The sequence below is a fragment of the Poecilia reticulata genome, linkage group LG16 (genome assembly GCF_000633615.1).
Source record: "Poecilia reticulata strain Guanapo linkage group LG16, Guppy_female_1.0+MT, whole genome shotgun sequence".
Classification (NCBI taxonomy): domain Eukaryota; kingdom Metazoa; phylum Chordata; class Actinopteri; order Cyprinodontiformes; family Poeciliidae; genus Poecilia; species Poecilia reticulata.
This window is the reverse complement of record NC_024346.1, coordinates 26,671,992-26,689,768: the sequence shown is the minus strand read 5'-3', so window position 1 is coordinate 26,689,768 and position 17,777 is coordinate 26,671,992. Positions and strand designations below refer to the sequence as shown.

Genomic DNA, 17,777 nt, shown 5'->3' with positions numbered 1-17,777 from the left:
GAGAGAGAGAGAGAGAGAGAGAGAGAGAGAGAGAGAGAGACATCCAATATGAGAGGTGAGAGAGAGAGAGCGCGCGCGTCCTGTCATTGATACGCGGCGCTCACGTCGCCACACGACTCTGAGGTGAAAGGATGGAGATAGAGATGCCAGCGTAATTAGGGGGAAGCAGGAGGGGAGGGGGCAGGTTGAGGCGTAAAACAGACAGTGTGTGACTTCAGCGAAGACCAGATTGGGATCTTTGTGCGGTTTCTTGGCTGATGTTGTCTTGCTCGCACACAGCATGGCATGACCCAACAACCCATTCGGCTGCGGTAAGCGTACACGCACTCATCTCTCTCTCTCTCTCTCTCTCTCTCTCTCTCTTTTTTTTTTTTTGCAAATGTGAACCAGATGACGAAACATTAAATTTACACCTCCTCTAGCTCTCATCCTGCCCACTAGAAACAGGAAAGCGATGCCAATGAGCCCTGCTATGATATCATAGCAAGACACGGGGGGATTACTTTTCATTTTTTATTCTCAGGCTAATGATGCCACCTGCTGACTACATAAAATCAGGCCGAGTAGCGGGCTGAAGGGACAGAGAAGCACAGTGGGGCCCTAAGATGTTTAAGCAGGTAATGAATAGGTAACAGCAGTCGCGAGTGGTGAAAAGTTGCCATGCGATACAGTTAACCCCTTCCACTTCATACGCAGAAACCCTGAATCTGAATTCCCGGCAGGCCCCGGCACGTTCTCGGATCATATTCAGCTGTGTAATCTGTAGCTCTGCTGCATTTCCAGATGTTTTGTGAAGGACAAAAGGGGACTGAATGAAACCAGTAGTTGAGGTAGTGAGTCCAGAGAGGCTTTATTTTGTTACTGGGTTGCATGTGGTCTGCTTTTTGCAGCGAAAGGAAAGGAAGAAATTTGTTTTAATTTGTTGCCTACAAATCATTTCTGTCCAGGGGGAGAATGATGAAATAATCTGTCTCCAGGAACTCGAAAAGTTAGATTTTTTAACAATATTTGACTCTGTATGTAGGTATGTGATTCAAGACTTTCAATGTGAGACTTTGTTAAAATATTTAATAACCATCTTAAGAAAATCAAAGACAAGCTCATAAATGTCTGAGACTTAAAAAAAAACATTTCTGATAACTTATTTATCCATACAATGAACTATATATACATTTTATGACCAGTTTATCAAAAATGAGTGCTGAATGCAGATATGAGTAGCTTTTGCTAAGCAGGTAAAAAGCTAATATAATTTTAAAGGAATTGTGGGGCTTGGAGTTAGTGTAAAACGTTTCCAGCCCATGAGCTGATACAGGGTTTATGAAAATAAATAAAGGTTTTAACAAGATTTTGGGAAAACACATACGTATTCAATGCTAAAAACGTTGTTTATATCCTTCTTGCTTAATATAGGTTTTACAAAATCCAAACTCCCAACTATCCAGTCGTGGTTTGACCACAGCAAAAAAAAAAAAAAAAAGGTCATGCTTTACCTTAGCTTTAGCTTCCGAAGACCCGAAAGAGATGCTAACGTCAGCGTGTTTGGCAGCTAACGGTTAGCCAGTTGCTCTTTTCGCACAGCGCTTAACAAATCTCTCCTAGCTTGTCCTCGTTTCTGACACTGTTTCTTTTTTTGTACGTTTTACAAAAATCCTCCGAACCTGAATGATTTAACGGTGATAGAGTTCTTCTACTTTTACTGTCAGCTGGTTTTACGTACAGTGTTTCTGTAATACAACCAGACAACAACTCCACCACTGTTTCCTGTCTTGCTTCAAAATAAGAGAAAGACGCATCCGTAGCGACTGTCGAGCTTTGAAGCACCCACCTCCATAACAACTGGGACTAGAAAAGTAACATGCGCTTCGTGAGACAGACTTCACTTTGAGGTGACACAATGTAAGGTTTTAATATCATAAGGTCTCGTGGCCCAAACCCTCATTACACCCCTTACTTCCAGTTAGAGTAATAACTTGACAGAAAAGTAAGGCAGTGAAAACCATTATATTTTTCGTCTTTATACAATTTTAATATGTTGGTTACTCTGACTGGAAGAGCTTTGTTTCTTTCCCAGCCATAACAGGAAGATGATTGGTGGCGCACTGCCTGTAACCTCTGATTCACATGAAAATTATAGCACACTGTGTAAATAAGCATCTGGTGGGTTGGCTCTCAGGTTATTAAAAAATGGCATTCACATAACATATTATGAAGATTTTTTTTTTTGAGGCGGGATTTGAGTTGTTTTAAGATGGTAGAAGTCTTGGCCCTTCTTAGACTAGCAATTAGCTTCGAAATCACCAACAGAGCCAACCACCGTAGGTAAGATATTAACCGCTAATAATTTTTAAACTGAACCTCACTACAAAAACCCTTAGCTTTTCCTTACAGTTACCCAGACACATTGCCCTCTATTTATTAGCCCTGGAAATCAAGTCTGTGTGTGCTGAAAGCTCTCATCAACTCCCAGGCCTGTGGGTGTAAGTGTTAATGTTGGAACCCGGCACTTCGGCGCAATATTATATGTTGATTAAGTGCCTGAGGGTGATGGGGAAGGGAGCACTCCAAGAAGCTGCTGTGAGACGGACCTTTTCCCGTTTTTTTTTTTTTTTTTTTTGGAAAAAGTTAAAAACCTCTGCTTGACGGCACCATCTCCGCAACAACGGCTCCTCACACTATACCTTCCCTGATCCAGGTGTTTTTATCCCCCTCCCACCCCCCCTCGTTCCAACACTTTGCGCTTATTCCACCCATAAAACAGGGACGTTGTGCCGTTTCATTTATCCCGGGCACAAGATCGGTCACTTTCACAGAAAGTTTTTATGACAGAGCCGAATGCCAAAGGTCCTCCTTGTCTTTTTTTTTTTTTATTCCCCTCTCTCTCTTTCCTAGTGGGACAAAAAAGGCATATTTAAGCAGATCAGCTGGTAATGGCTGAAAGTGAACAGCATCACCTGAGAGGGATTACAGCGGGTCAAACCTTGACCTGAGCTGGGCTCCGGCATCAAAACAGAGCTCTGTTTTTCTTTTTCTTTTTTTCCTCTCCCAAGCTTCCACAAGTGTGTGTTTGTGGGAGAGGGAGAAAAAAAGTTTCGGGAACAGGTGGATTTTCTTTTGCAGAGATCCATGAATCCTCTTTCCTTCCTTGAACAATCACACAAAGTGTGTTTGTATTTGGAATGCCACTCAGGATCATCAATCACTATTTTTAAATCACATTTATTCACCTCGACCTGTAAAAAAAAAATAAAAATTTTTGAGAAAGACTAGCTCCTTGTTTGACCTGTGTGTCGATCCTAGCCTGGAGTGGAGCTCCTGGTCCGAGGCTCACTGGTATCAGATGAAACCATGAGAAAGGACCCTCAGTGCTGAAAACCCCAGGAAGGGAGGAAAAGAAAATATGGAGTGGCATGAACTTTACCCTTGAGATACAGACACAGACTCCTTTATGGACACTATTTCATTGTGTTCTCCCTGGAAAATGTAGTTCTCACAAAAAGGTGATTGAATCTGAAGAAATCTACCTTTTTTTTCTTTGGTAAGATTAGCAATTTATCCTCCATATAATCAAATTGATACTCAACCACAAACTTCAGTGCATTTTATTGGATATTTTATAATGCTAGACCAAAAAAAACTGTGTATATATATATAAGAAAAGTGTAGTGTCCATTTGTATTCAGCAAATCAGTCAATCCATCAGTGAAGTTCATTTGTATACCACATTTCAGCAACAAGGCAGCTCAATGTGCTTCACATCATGAAAACATAAAAGTGTCATAAACACATCCTACAGTCACCAATTGTGAAACCAGTAATGAACATAAAACTTTTTCAAGTGCCATCACTAAAAACACCAATTTTTTTTTTTTTATATCCTTAAGCAACCTTGGTTCACGGTGGCAAAACATAAAACTGCTCCCACGTACTCAGGCGTTTTGTGATCTGTCCACTGTCAGTGGATAGTTGAGATTTCGCATTTCTCATTACAAATTCCTTAATTTCCCACAATCCAAATGAACACAAGCAAGCTTGATGAGATAGTTGTAAGCCTGGCCTTGTTTCTTCTCCAGCAGAGGCAGTCACACTGACTGCGATCAGCTCAGTGTCGCATATAAAACTGTTTGATGGGAACGATGTTTCCTGCTGAGATGTTTCCTGCTGAGATGTTTCCTGTGTGGATCAGTGTGTTGCCAAGTACGCGCCTGCGGTTGTTAATATGTACCGAACATGTGCATATTTGGCAGATACCTTAATTGATTTTGCGCGAACCATTGAGGAGTGAAGTGCACCTCACATTGTTAGCAGCAATGAGAAATTGCTACCGCGAATCTTACACAAGTTTTTGCTAGCTAGCCAAAGTGTGAGTGAGTTAGTTGATGCTACCAACCTTTCATACCCCAGCTATCCTAAGAGCAGGGGTCGGCCTAGCTCTTAGGTTAGCCCAGCTTTGATAATGAAGTGAGCTAACCAAGCTAAACCTAGACCAAGTTAGCTGGTAGGATGTGCGGTTCTGAACTGAAATTCAGTGAAATTATAAATTATAACGTATTACAGCTTATTTTCTATTGACAATGATCATGTGTGAAACATGTAAGATATCGTTCTTGCTTTATTTCCCAACCCTTGTCTCAAGTCTTTTGTAGCCCCTGAAAGGTCGTCTTCCTGGATCATTTTATATGTAGCTCCATCCATCTTCCTATCATTTCTGTTCATTAGAACAAAAGTATTCCCATGGCATGTTGCCTTCACAGAAGTCAGTACTCTATTTACTGACTGATTGACTTTTGAAAACAGCTGGTTGCACTTGACTTTATTTGGGTGTACCAGAATAAAAGAGGCTGAAACCTAATTATACTAGATGGAGGGGGGGTACGGGGGGCTTTGGAAAAAAATCAACTCAAATGTTCCATGTTGTGTTGGTCTATCGCACACACACACACACACACACACACACACACACACACACACACACACACACACACACACACACACACACACACACACACACACAATCTAATAAAAGTTGTTGAAGTTAATGAATTTAAAGTGGCAAAAGTTGGAAAAGTTCTAAAGAAGTAAAAAAAATTTAGCAAGGTGCTGCGTGTTGCTTATGTTGGACTGTTTTTTTTTTTTTTTCTCACCTATCAACTCCCCGGATTCTCCTGGAAGTAACCCTACAAAGCCTTGGAGCGTTTCTGTTTTTCTGGAGGGGACTCTCTCTTCCACCCTCAGTCGTTGTCATCAGAGGATGCCTAATGCTAGTAAAGCCAAGCGCCAAACACATGGTTTTGATCCCAGACTACAAAAAGCTCATTTTGTTCGGAAATGTGAAATAAAATAAAGTTATTGTATCAAATACTATAACACTTCCCACATTTCCTCACGGAGACTGGAAACTCCTCAGCAGCGGACAAAAAAACCCAACAAAAAAACGACTGCAGTATGGAGTGTGAGATTAAAAAAAAAAATTTTTGCTGCCCTCACCTATGCCCGCTCTCTCGGTTGCGTACTCCCCCGCAGCACTAACACCTTAATACGTTTCCTTATAAAGCTTCTAAATATGACCAGCCAATTTGGGGCTGATTCTCTCAAGTTTATTGCACCATAAAGATTGTAATGTTGGGAATCATTTCTGAGTGCCACACATAAACGGGCAACACAAAAAAGGCTCCGCAGGTAGGAGAGCTGCCCAGAGCCGGAGGGCTCGCAGCGAAATGCACTTCCTCTCCAATTACTAATACACCTCTCTTAAAGAATCCAGCGAAGAGCTGTTTAGACTTAATGGTGTGAACACAATAGGCACCCATTGTGCTGTTCTCCTCAATTAATCCAATCACGGGAGTTGTTAAAATAAACCATTTCCACTTTACTTATTGTAATAGGGGCAACTGAATTAAGCGTAAATAGGTGGACAATTTAAGGAACACAGATATTTTTGGCGAGCCAGATGCAAAGATTCAGGATCTTAGGGTGTCGAGATTTTTTTTTTTTTTTTTCCATTCGCAGTAAGTTTTTTTTAAATTTTTTACCCAAAGTGAAAATGGCTGTAGTAAGATCTACTCAGCTTTTGGGTGGGTTACAGTCGATTCACAATTACCCCCCTTTTAGAGTCAGAGTGCAGTCCACGTCTTTGTTTCTTTAATTCCCACAGGGTCAAAATAGCATCGCACACAGGTGTTTCAACTCACCAAGCCCCATTTTTTTTTTCAAATATTTTTGGGTACGTTTCACAAAAGAATTCCATAAGTAGGCAAAATTTTGGCGAATGTGTCGCTAGTTACGTTCCCGCTGAAAAGTCCACAAATAGCTGAATCTGCGAGTACCAAAGTGCAAATTGAAGAATTGAAAGAGTTAATTTAAAGTGGTGCGTTTTCTGCCACCGATGAGGCTTTTAAGGATAATCCACAAATTTTCAGAGGAGGTGAGAGCTCTCCAAATATTTTAATGGCAGTTTGCTTTATCCATTTCAAAACATATTTTAATGCGTGTTTGGAAACTTGTTCCCGTTGGAAGATCAGACTGTCTCCAAGTCTCAGCAGTCTGGCCAATGATATGAGTCGAAGTGTAATTTCGGTACGGTGCCTATAAAAAGTATTCAGTATTCAGTCCCTTGGATGTTCTACCCATTTTTATTGCTTTTACAAATCCATCATGATCAACAAAATTAAGTATTAAGTACGCAGCTTTAAAAACCCCCATAAATATTCAGCCCCTTTAAAGTGACTGACCTAATTTAACAGAGGTCCAGCCAATTGGTGCCACAATGACACAGGGGAATGTAAATATCTAGTTTATGACTCATTAAACAAATGTAAAAAAAATCCAAAAATTAACACTTAAACACAGGTTGACTTGTTTAAAAGTTCCTCATGTAATTTCATAAATACCTTAAATATGTAGCCGTATGATCTTAGCTAACTATCAGAATGTTGCTCAGCACAAATCTCTCTAAATATAGGTATTTTCTGCATTAGGGTTAGTTTCTATTTTAGGAACATTTTCCTCTGAGCATTTGTGGTTGAATAGTCTCCTTCGCATCGGAAGGTTCCAGACTGGGTGAAATAACCCCGAAAGCATCTAAGCGACTGTATTTATTAGAAATATTTGAATTTTCTCAGTAGTAAGGACGAGAACTTCAAAGTTTCCTTTGAAACGGCAGGACGTCCTTAATGATGGGGAAAGGACAGGATTCCATCCAGCAATTTCTTGTGGCTGCAACACTTAGCCTCTGTGAAACAATGCGGTAGGAACCCATTAGGAAAAGTCCTTAATGAGATTTTTGTGGGATATTTTCTTGAACAGCTGAAGTTTTACTTCTCCAGACCAACATCCCAAATTAGTGGAGATGTGTCTGGATACTTTACTCGCCGCAATTTTCTTTTCCTAGCTCTTTATGAATTTACCATCTCCCTTTAAACTTCCAAGATATTCTGAAAAAGCTGAGGTAGACTTATAAGGGAGGGGGGAAGAGGGAGAACAAAAAATAAAATAACCAAAATAACCAATTTGCACTTTTTGACTTTAATACTAATAATAAAGTCACAATTTTGACTTTAATACTAAACAGATGCTTTGAAATTGATAACTCTCTTCATTTTTTATTGATAATATGATGGAGTCCAAATCCAATTGTAGTGCACCTAGCCACCTACTTTAGGAACTCACTGGTAGACGGAGTGGAAGAAAGTCCAAAAACTGTAAAAACTCTCCACATGCTTGCAGACCGGTCTCTGATCGCTTTGTGTTTCCAGAAGACTTTGCTTTGCCGCACGCCTGATCGCTGTCTGCACTTATTTGCAAAACCTAGAAACTAGTAAAGAAAATGTTAAAAATCTGCACCATTCTTGGGAGAATACACATAAACACAGCTCGTCTCTAACTTGGTGCGAAAAACCCCCAAAAGATCTTCGAAACGGTGTCTGCTCCAACGGCTGTAACAACAGGGAGTCAAGGGGCTGTGGATCACTGCCCCTGTGCTCACCCCTTAACAAGCGACAGATGGGAAAGACTCCTTGTTCACCCTGTTCCTGCTTTTATAGGACCTCTAATTATGCTTACGAACCACATCAAAATAGAACTTAGCGTGGTATGTCTTTGGAATAGAGAGGAAGTAAGTTGGCCAGATGCAATAAAGCATTTCTCCGTGGAGCTCACCTATAATTTAGAGGCCTGGGTGAAGAAACGGAGAGGTAAAGGTAGATGTAGTGGAATCTCCACTCTGCCCCTGTAGACCACGTCGCACGCTCAAACCATCTTTCGAATGTGTTGCGCTGAAAGATTGTCACCTTCCTAAAAACAATGGCTTGAGTCGTCTTTTGCCTTAGGTCATTATTTTAGACAAATAATTTGTAGATACCTTTAAAATCATCAAACTCCTAAGCATTTTGTGTGTGATCACACGCAAACTCAACAGACTTTTGCTAACTTGCAGCAAAGTATCCAACCTTACCTTCATGTGTCAATGTCCAGATGTGCAGAGTTGGAGAAAATAGGTGTCCCTATGGTTATTTTTGATTCGCTTTACAATTTTATACAACTTTGCGTTGCCTTATTACATAAAATCCCAAAAATGACTTTTCTGCCAAAAGATATATAACGTTTAAGGGCTTATTAAATAACATTTAGGAATCCATAAGTTGAACTTGTTTTGGCTTTCGGTCTGGTTAGGATTAGCAATTAGGCATCCTTTGGAGAATCTAAGAGCTAATTCTCCAAATGAGGCATCGTGCGCACCTTAACATGAACATTTGTTGCCGAGGCTGGCCTCAGAGTTGCTTGGCCTTGCGGTATGAGGAGGGAAAGGCCTCATAGCTTCCTGCGGAGTGCAGAAGCACCCGGTGTGTTTTTAATCAGCGACAAGGCTGGGAGTCATTAGTGGGCCTTGATGCTTAGCTCATTGTCTCTCCGACTCCCTCTGTGAAGGGAGGAGACGGTAGGAAGGAGGATGGGTAAGGGAGAGTGAGGGGGGGCGGTGAAGGACGAAGCGAAGGCAACATAACATGTAAATTTCTGTGGTGAGAGAAAAGAGCAGGCGAGCGATTTGAGAGAGAGGATCCCCAAGAAGCTGTGAGCTATCACAGAGGAAATCAGCCATACTATGTTTTCTTGTAATGGAAGGTGCAGAGCGGATCATTATTTCTGGAAGCATGAAAAAAAAAAAAGACTCATTCTGTAACGCTCATCACTCAGATCCACATGGCTCAGGGATCTATCATCCTCACAGATCCTCGCTGTCTGTCTTTAATTTACACCTCTCTAACTGGCTTGGGCTTGAGTTATCAAACTGTGAGTCGGTACAGTTTGTTCTCTCTCGTCTTTTTCCTTTCCTTTAAAATGTAGAGAATGTGGATATACATTTTTTTTACAAGATTATTTATGTACTACCTGTCTTTCTTTTGATCCCACCGAATTATCCAACTCTGCTGTTGCTGATGCGATTCCCTGCAGTTTTGTCTTGTGCTTGTGTGTAACTGGTCAACGGTCATTATTGCCTTGACCTCCCATCCTTTATCCCAAACAGCAACACAGTCTTAATGTTTGTTGACTATTATTTGATGTTGTTTGCCACTGGGGGGCAGCACAACAAGCTGTTAAACCTGCATGTTATTATCCATGAAGGTAACGTGCTGAATCTACTGTGCATTTTGTAATTAACGCACATAAATCATAAAGTGTACCATCAGTAATCATCCAGAACAGAAGTTGTGGGACAATGAGTTCAAACCCAAACTTTCTAACTGTGAAGTGGTTTCTCCTGACATTGTGGAAACGTCTTCTGTTAGGCACTGATGGTATCGTTTCCCTTCTTTACACAAGCCTATTGTATTTTGGGGCTAGGAAGGTTTTTGATAGACTTTAGTGATATGTTATACTTGGGTTTTGTGTACATTTTCCACCTGCTTTCTTGTAAAAACACAGTAAATGTTATTTTTGGCCCATGTCACTGTCACTAAGCCAGGTTTCATGTGAAGAGTTGTTGTTTCACAGATCTTTTCTGACGAAGGGAAAGGTTAAAGTACTAGGGCTTCTTAATTTGCTGTTTTTGATAGATGATATACGTCATATGGGCAGTTACCCAGGGCAGTGCACAAAGTGGGGAGCACCATATAGACACGTTGCATGCCATTGTCTACATCCAGAGGTTTCACTCAAGTGCTCAACGCTGGAGGGCAAAAATACAATTCTTTTACTTGCCACCCATAACCGTGGAACTGCAGTCGAACAATTCTGCAAACAAAATGAAACCTGGAGATGTCGGTCTTATTAATTTGGTGCTGCGCGCCACAGCATAGGGAAAAATTATGCAAGCCCCCCCCAAAAAACTGTGAAGAACAACTCAAAATCACAAGTATTCCTCTTTTTTTCTCGCCATCCGTGTCGACAACACTACAAGCAGACCCGTCGCCATAGCAACCGACTGACAACAGCTCCGCTAGTGTATCAGGGTTTAACACCAAAAAAAGAAACACGCAAACATTTAACACACAAAGAACAGAACATTCAGTCCGTTACAGTGTTATGTTTTCTGGCTCGATGTTTATATTTTGCGACTATTAGTAAGGGATCGTCTGAACACAAAGCGGTTGATGAGCTCATCTAAACACCTGCTTTACTAATGATCTGTCACAGAACTGGTGTATGGGTCACTGTTCTGTTTTTTTTTTTTTTTACTGAACCGAAAAACACCAAATTCCACAGCACACAACTTAGGTTAAAGCACCGAGTCAAAAGAAGAAGGTTGGCCAGTGGCTATTCGTGCTCCCGAACTAGAGTTTAAACAAGCGTCTCATTCGCAAAGCATTTGCAAACGAGGATTTTCACCCCAAATTGCACTGCAGTAGCATCTCCCTGAAATTATGCTAACTGCCCACATTAAAAAAGAGGTATTTTGATTGGAAAAGTAACTTTTTATTCATGTAAATTTGAATCGGGGCGCAGGACTGGCAGTACTAGTGTGAGTGCAGATAGAACAACCTTAAAAACTGGTCAGTTTTGCAGCAGAGAAGTAAAAGCAACATTAATTCTAGCAAAACAAGACTCGAATCGTCACAAATGACTGTTGTAATTTAAAAGTAAATTGTATGGGCATAAGGTCCTGTTGTTTCCTTCTCAGGACACAAACTTTGCAATTACTAAGCATTTTGGCGTAGCGTTTCAGGTCCAGAAGTTAAAAGAGCAGAAACTAAATAAATTAGGTTTGTAAATAAGACCTGTCCGCATTGCAGATTGTGGCTAGGGTTCAGTGAAACACTCTGTCCCCGCCAAGAGTTTTGCTGGGATCAAGATGGAAAACATGATGAGGGGAAAAAAACCTGGGGTGCCTTTTGTTTTTATTAACTAAGAAAATAATAATATTCTGACATTTTACAGATTTGCTCACTCAATAAATATCTTTAATGGGCTACGTAAAATATGTGTATGACCTGATGCGTTAACTTAAATCAATGTTTTATCCTCAAAGGATGCCAGTGAGAGATTAATAATTCCACCGTAAATGACAACCTGTATCCTTGTTTTCTGATAAAAATAAAAAAAACATTTTCTTGCTAATACAACCAAATGTTTTTTTATGCAGCAATTAGAAAAACCTCAATGTATATCCTGTTAAGTTTATCCATTCTGTGATAACAATTTTATGTATTTGATGAGATTATATTTAGATTGTTAATGAATTAGCAAGTGTAAACTGTTGATCGTTTCCAGCTATTCATTAGTGTTATTCGCTTTGTGCGTCAGACAGTGAGGTGGAATAAGATGCTAAGTGCTAATTTTGTACAAACATTGACCTTCTCAAACAATCTAACCACACTGCTCAAATTGCATGACATGTTAGATTTCTGGAAAAGAAGAAACAACAACAAGAAGAAGAAACCTTTAAGTCTCTTTATGTCAAAATGCTCACGTTTTCACAATGTAGTTTAAAAACTCTAAAGGACAGCACAGAGCAACTCTGGTGAGCTCTTCTCATCTTATAAAAATGTCTCTCAAATGAACCTATGTCTTTAAAAAATAGCTCATTTTAATCACCTACCAGATATTGAAATGACTGAAACATCTTCCTCTAGTTGAAACTTCCTCACCAAAGAGAGTTGTCTGTCCACTGATCAGAAAAAAATCCATCCATCCATCCATCCATCCATCCATCCATCCATCCATCCATCCATCCATCCATCCATCCATCCATCCATCCATCCATCCATNATCCATCCATCCATCCATCCATCCATCCATCCATCCATCCATCCATCCATCCATCCATCCATCCATCCATCCATCCATCCATCCATCCATCCATCTTCTGTACACCCTTGTTCCTTAGTGGGGTCAGGAGGGTGACTGGTGCCGATCTCCAGCTAACGTTCCGGGCGAGAGGCGGGGTCACCCTGGACAGGTCGCCAGTCTGTCACAGATTCTTACAACATCTCTTCTATAATCTTAGTTATTTAAAAATATGCATTTGTTTAAATGCATATTTTAACTCTCTATATCATACAGTGCAAAAGATTACAAGTTCTGTTTTTTTGCCATGACAGGGTATCAGATGTAAATTTGTTGCCGTGACACTCCTACAGGGTATTTACAGATGTATCCTGAATAAAAATATATATTTAGTTCAGCTTTTTATCTGCATGTAAGACACAAACGGTACAGAGTTAAATCTCCCTAACTCCCTTGGCCAACACTACCAACACACACACACGCATGGGTGACAAAAAAAAAAAGAAAGAAAAAACAACTCGGCATAAAAGCATTAAGACAAAGAACTCCATTAACATTTCTGAAATTCTTTGTTCTTCTTTTTTTCCCGCCTCCGGTTACACACTTGTGTTACGATTTGGCGAGCTTCTCCCTTAACTGCATATTATTTTATTTGGACTGGGGCCAGGTCTCAGGGGGAGCGACCTTGGCTGTGTAAACAGCTGTCACCGGCAGGATTCAGAAGTAATAGGTATCGGTGGACAGGGTTCACGTGTAGTTTACGTGTTTACCAGCTAATGGTTTCAGAGATGGCACTGCCTCGGTGGTGCTGTCATGGAAACCGGTAAAGTGTAGCTGACGAGGGGCGGCCGGTTTGGATCCGGGCGTACGTGAACAACGAGCACTTCTGTGGTTGTAATGTTGTAAGGTTTTCGAGAACCTCACGGCAAGATTTATTTATTATTTTTTTCTAAAAATATTTTTGACGAGTAAAGAAACAGTTCCTGTTGTTATTGGCCCGTCCAGCTAGTTGGAGCTTTGCTGTAACAGCATCCAACCTGATTTGCAACACGTTAGCAGCAGTAAGCAGTAAACAATGCAGCGCAACGTGTTGCTGCAAGACAGGTATGATACCACTCTTCTCTATCTGCTATGTCCATTGTACTGATACTCCTGGGAGACTTTGTGACACCTGGATATTTTAAAAGCAAAACCTTCCCCTGCGCCCTTACTCGAAACAGTTCGGTTTATTTATACGCCACATATTCACACAACTAATATACTGAAGCATTTTACAAGATGAACGAGTCTGTCGAAGTTTTAAAAACTTTACACGTTCGTTCTGATCAAGGAGATGCGAATTGGCCAATTCCTCTCCGGACTTTTATGAGAAGCCTCAAAAGAGGCGGTACGGGGGCAAACGAGGGTCATTTCCAGGCTGATCAAACATTCAGAGATTAGATCTATACATGATGAATGACATAGAATGAGACATATGTTGTGCGCTAGTTCAACATCTCTGATACGTAGCATAATCTATAGTGTGGAATAATTTCAGGGTGTTTTAAATAGATACTCCATTGACACACTTCATTATCAATACTGTCTGGACGCTGTTCAGAACAATATGCAGTGAGGGGGTCGACTTCGCTGTGCGCCACGTATTGCGTTCCTCTTAAACTGCGACTTAGAAAAGTATCCATACCCACCTACAGGGCCCCTCTTACAAATGATCATTTTTTTTACCTCAGCAGGTCCAAATTCACATCCGACTCTGTAGAATTAAATTCCTGCCAGATAAAGTTCTAAACAGTTCAGCTGATTTTACTCTATTACAACAATAGAGCCAAATTTACATGCATTCCCAAATGAAATAAATTTTGTTCATCACAAAATGCCAATGTGCAAAAAATGTCATCCATCCACCTAAGAAAGAAAGCTCAGCTGATTACATCAAGTGAAAGACTTTGAAGTAATCCCAACTATTTTCTTTTGAAAACAAAAGCCAAAAAAAGAAAAAAAAACAGGGAGTGGGCGCGAAGTTTATGGAAGCCAAAGTTCCATCAATGGCGACGACAAGGAACGAGAAACCGAAGATCCCTGAATATCTTTCAGTGGGGAAAGTAATAAAAAGAAATGGCAGCGATAATTGCAAACAATGCATAAATAGAGAGCAGTTTATCCAAAACCTCACTTTTAGAGGATATTGATGAGTTTTCATCCCAGCGCCATTCCAGTTTTTCAGACCCATCACAGTGGGGTGAAAGGAGCAAATTGACAAGAATGTCTCAACAGCTTTACTCGTCAGTCAGTCATTTAGCAGCTGGACCTGACTGGACCGAGTTCTGCTGCAGGTTTGCCTCTCCTTGAACTCAGAACTCCTCTGCGGTACCTCTGTTTCTTTCATAGCCTTCAACATATTTAGCGACTCTTAAAATGGGAGGCTAACATTAGCTTGTTTATTCTCTCTTTTGATATGACTCGCTTATGTGCTTTTTAAAACATATTCTCATGCGGTTTCCAGTTAATTGTGTACAGACTTAGTACAAATCTATTGAAAAGAAAAAGATGCTTTTCTGCTTCATTAACTTGCCGCTTTGCTATGAATGTCTTAAATTTTATTGACCGGGGTTTCAGCTGCTCTACGCACAGCTCTCCCGTCACGTGACACAGACGGTGAATGTCGTCGTAAAGTGAAAACAGTTAGGGAAAAGGCTACTTAGTTAGTTTTACAAATCCTTTTTTTGTAAGCCATGCACATGAAACCAGGATTTTTGGACAAGTGTGGTAGAAAAATTCAAAGTATCAGATTCTGATTTTAGTAAAGGACTCCTTTACTGATCCTTTAAAAATGCCCTAATTAGGACACAGATGCGATATTTGAGAGTGGATCGACACATTTTCTCGTATATACCACATATTAGCTTAGCGGTCTGCTGAAGTTGTGTTCATATTTTACAAGTTTTTCTGTGGCTATGTGCGACAGTTTTTTTTTTCTTTTTTTCTAGTTTCCTTCATGTAAGAACTTTTGTAAGAAAACTGTCTCGCCTGTTGAGTCGTGCTACGGTTCAAGTTCAGCCTGTGCAGGTCTGTAGTGTGAAAGTGTAATCCCAGATGTTACGTAGACACCTGCTGCACGAGGAAGCCACTAGATAAATCTAGAAGGCCTGCTTGGGAAATTCCTCGTCTTTTGGTCAACCCGTGGCAGTGACAACCAAAAACGTAATCCCAGTCATGCTACAAAATGGCTGGCGCGTGCCTCAAAAATTTACTCGAATTATCACATAATGGGTTGACGTTTTTTGTGTCGTGACAAATTCCAGCAGGGGAAGAAAAAAAAAAACTTTGCTTTGCTTTTGCTGGTATCGGATCCATCCTTCTATTTTTGTTTCCTTTTCGGTGGTCCTTTGATGTTGGGGAGTTTTTTTTTTTTTTTTCAGTCAAGCACTTAAACTGAAAATGATGCCGTCTCTCCTGTCCGTCCCCCGTTGTGCTTCCCACTTTTGACCCCGGAGTTCACCTTAGATCTCCCAGTCGGCCCCAGCGGGTCAAAAGGGAGAGTGAGGTTGTTAATGAGGATACGTCGGACAAATGGCTTGTGATGCAAAGAAAATCTGAGTCAGATTTTTTTTTTAAATTTTGTCCTCTATTAAAAGAAAAAAAAAAATCACTTCATATTTCCAAGCTCAAACTTGATTAGTTGGGATAATTTTTTCCTTTCAGCTACCTGGTGCACATATTTCATCCAAACAATGCAAGTATTTCTGCTTGTCAAATGTATTTATGGCCAGTTGTTAGGCTTAAGTAGGCCCAGAGGTTCTTTAAATTAACAACAACATTTCTGTTTTGAGACCATTTTCAAGTAATAGTCTTTCAAAAAAATAAAAGGGGCTAGTTGAGATCAAAGCACCAGACTGAAGACTTTTATCCAGTTATCGGCAGAAAAAGAGGAGAGAAAAACGAAATGGAAATTATTGAGCTCGTTTTAATTAATCATGCAATTAATTGATTTATTGCTACTGTTAGGGTAATTTTGACTTACTTTTCCCCACTAAACAGATCACACTTAAATTTTTCCAAGCTATCTTTATCTTATATTAATACTTATTCAACAATCTGAAGATTGACAAAAACAAAAGAAAAAAAGAGAAGCGCAAAAACGCAAGTACTTTAACAGAACGGAGAGCCTCCATGAAGTCACAGCAGTTGTTTACATTCCATCATGAGTAAATTTTCTAGCTGTTGCCACTCAAAAAAAACATTTTCCCGTTTATTAGATTTTTTAAAAAGATTTATTGCGCACTCTGGCCAGCGTGGAAACTTCGCAGCTAGCTCTTTATCTTTTGCGTGATCAGGAAGACGGGGTTAGTCAAGGCGATGACAAACGGAGGAGTGATCGTGGAGCTGGGTGGGAGAGATGAAGGAATGCTACATGGGGTGCAAATATGCCAAGCATGCCCGTCAGCTTGACTTGTTCAACCTCTAGGATGCCATACGTCCCCTCCCACACCGAGAAACAGAAAAAAAAAAGAAAAAAAAAAGAATAAAAATGCCGGCAAAGTCCCTTTTAAGTGCTTCAGTGAGTGCATTACTAGACTGGCTGAGCATTAAGCTACAGGTGTGAGAATTAGGTGTTAGATTTATGTGTGATAAATTACCCACATGTGGCCTAATAGGAGCCACTCCACCTTTTTTTTTTTTTTTTTTTCCTCCACCCGGATTTTCCCCTCCTTGCCATTTCTTCCTTCTCTTGAGAGGGCAAAAACACATTTCTTCCACAGCTTGAGTGAATTTGAGGCAGTGTAAATACATTCTGCACGGTTCCTTTTTACTTCTGGGGCTTGTTTCGCACTTTGCTTTGCTTGGATGACTTTAGGCATATTGATTCAGTGCAGAAAAGTTTTCCTTTTATTATTGTAATTATTAAAAAACCTGTCTACATCTGGCTCTGTCTACCTCTCGCAAACCACCTTTTTTTAAATTTATTATTTTGTTTTAAATTCTCCAAGCATCTTCATTTGCACCTTTCCTTTCACCGCTGGAATCATTTTGAATTTCCAAAAGACAAACAAAAAAAAAAGAGAAAGAAACTTCCTAAATTTTGCAAAACACCTCCAGGACAGTCGAACTAATCCTTTCCAAATGTGGCGAGAGAATCACCTCTAGACTCTCAGGAATAGCAACTATAGGGTGATTTATTACACCTTAAGCCGTTTCGCTTGCTAAGAGCCGGAGGGCTTTTTGGCAACAATTTATAAAGAGAGTCGTGATTTATCCATTTTTTATCTTTGAACCAAATTTTTTTTTTTTTAAGTGGATGGTTGTTGACGACCAACACCACTGCAATCAGTTATACTGCAAGTGGAGGTGTGCCTTTCACTGGAACCACCAGCATTTTTCTATCAAAAAAAAAAAAAAAAATCAACAGAGATGAATGGCTAAAAGATATAAAAGCTGAGTAGAAACAGGAACCACATGCTTCATCCTGAGTTGATTCCACACTTGGTCCTTTTACATCAACGCCCGACCCAACCAATCTTTGTGCTACAAGGAGGGACCGGAACCCCCTAGCCCCC

The 17,777-nt window shown here is 40.3% G+C and overlaps 1 protein-coding gene and 1 long non-coding RNA gene across 3 annotated transcripts in view; one reads left to right on the top strand and one right to left on the bottom strand.

The window, feature by feature from the left end:
- Nucleotides 1–1,857, bottom strand: part of LOC103478257 (uncharacterized) — a 34,843-nt gene extending 32,986 nt beyond the window's left edge. Inside the window, exon 1 of the long non-coding RNA XR_535762.2 lies at nt 1,494–1,857. This is a non-coding gene — a long non-coding RNA (uncharacterized LOC103478257). The remainder of the gene's footprint in view (nt 1–1,493) is intronic.
- Nucleotides 1–17,777, top strand: part of rspo2 (R-spondin 2) — a 75,894-nt gene that overhangs the window by 4,474 nt on the left and 53,643 nt on the right. The window lies entirely within an intron of this gene.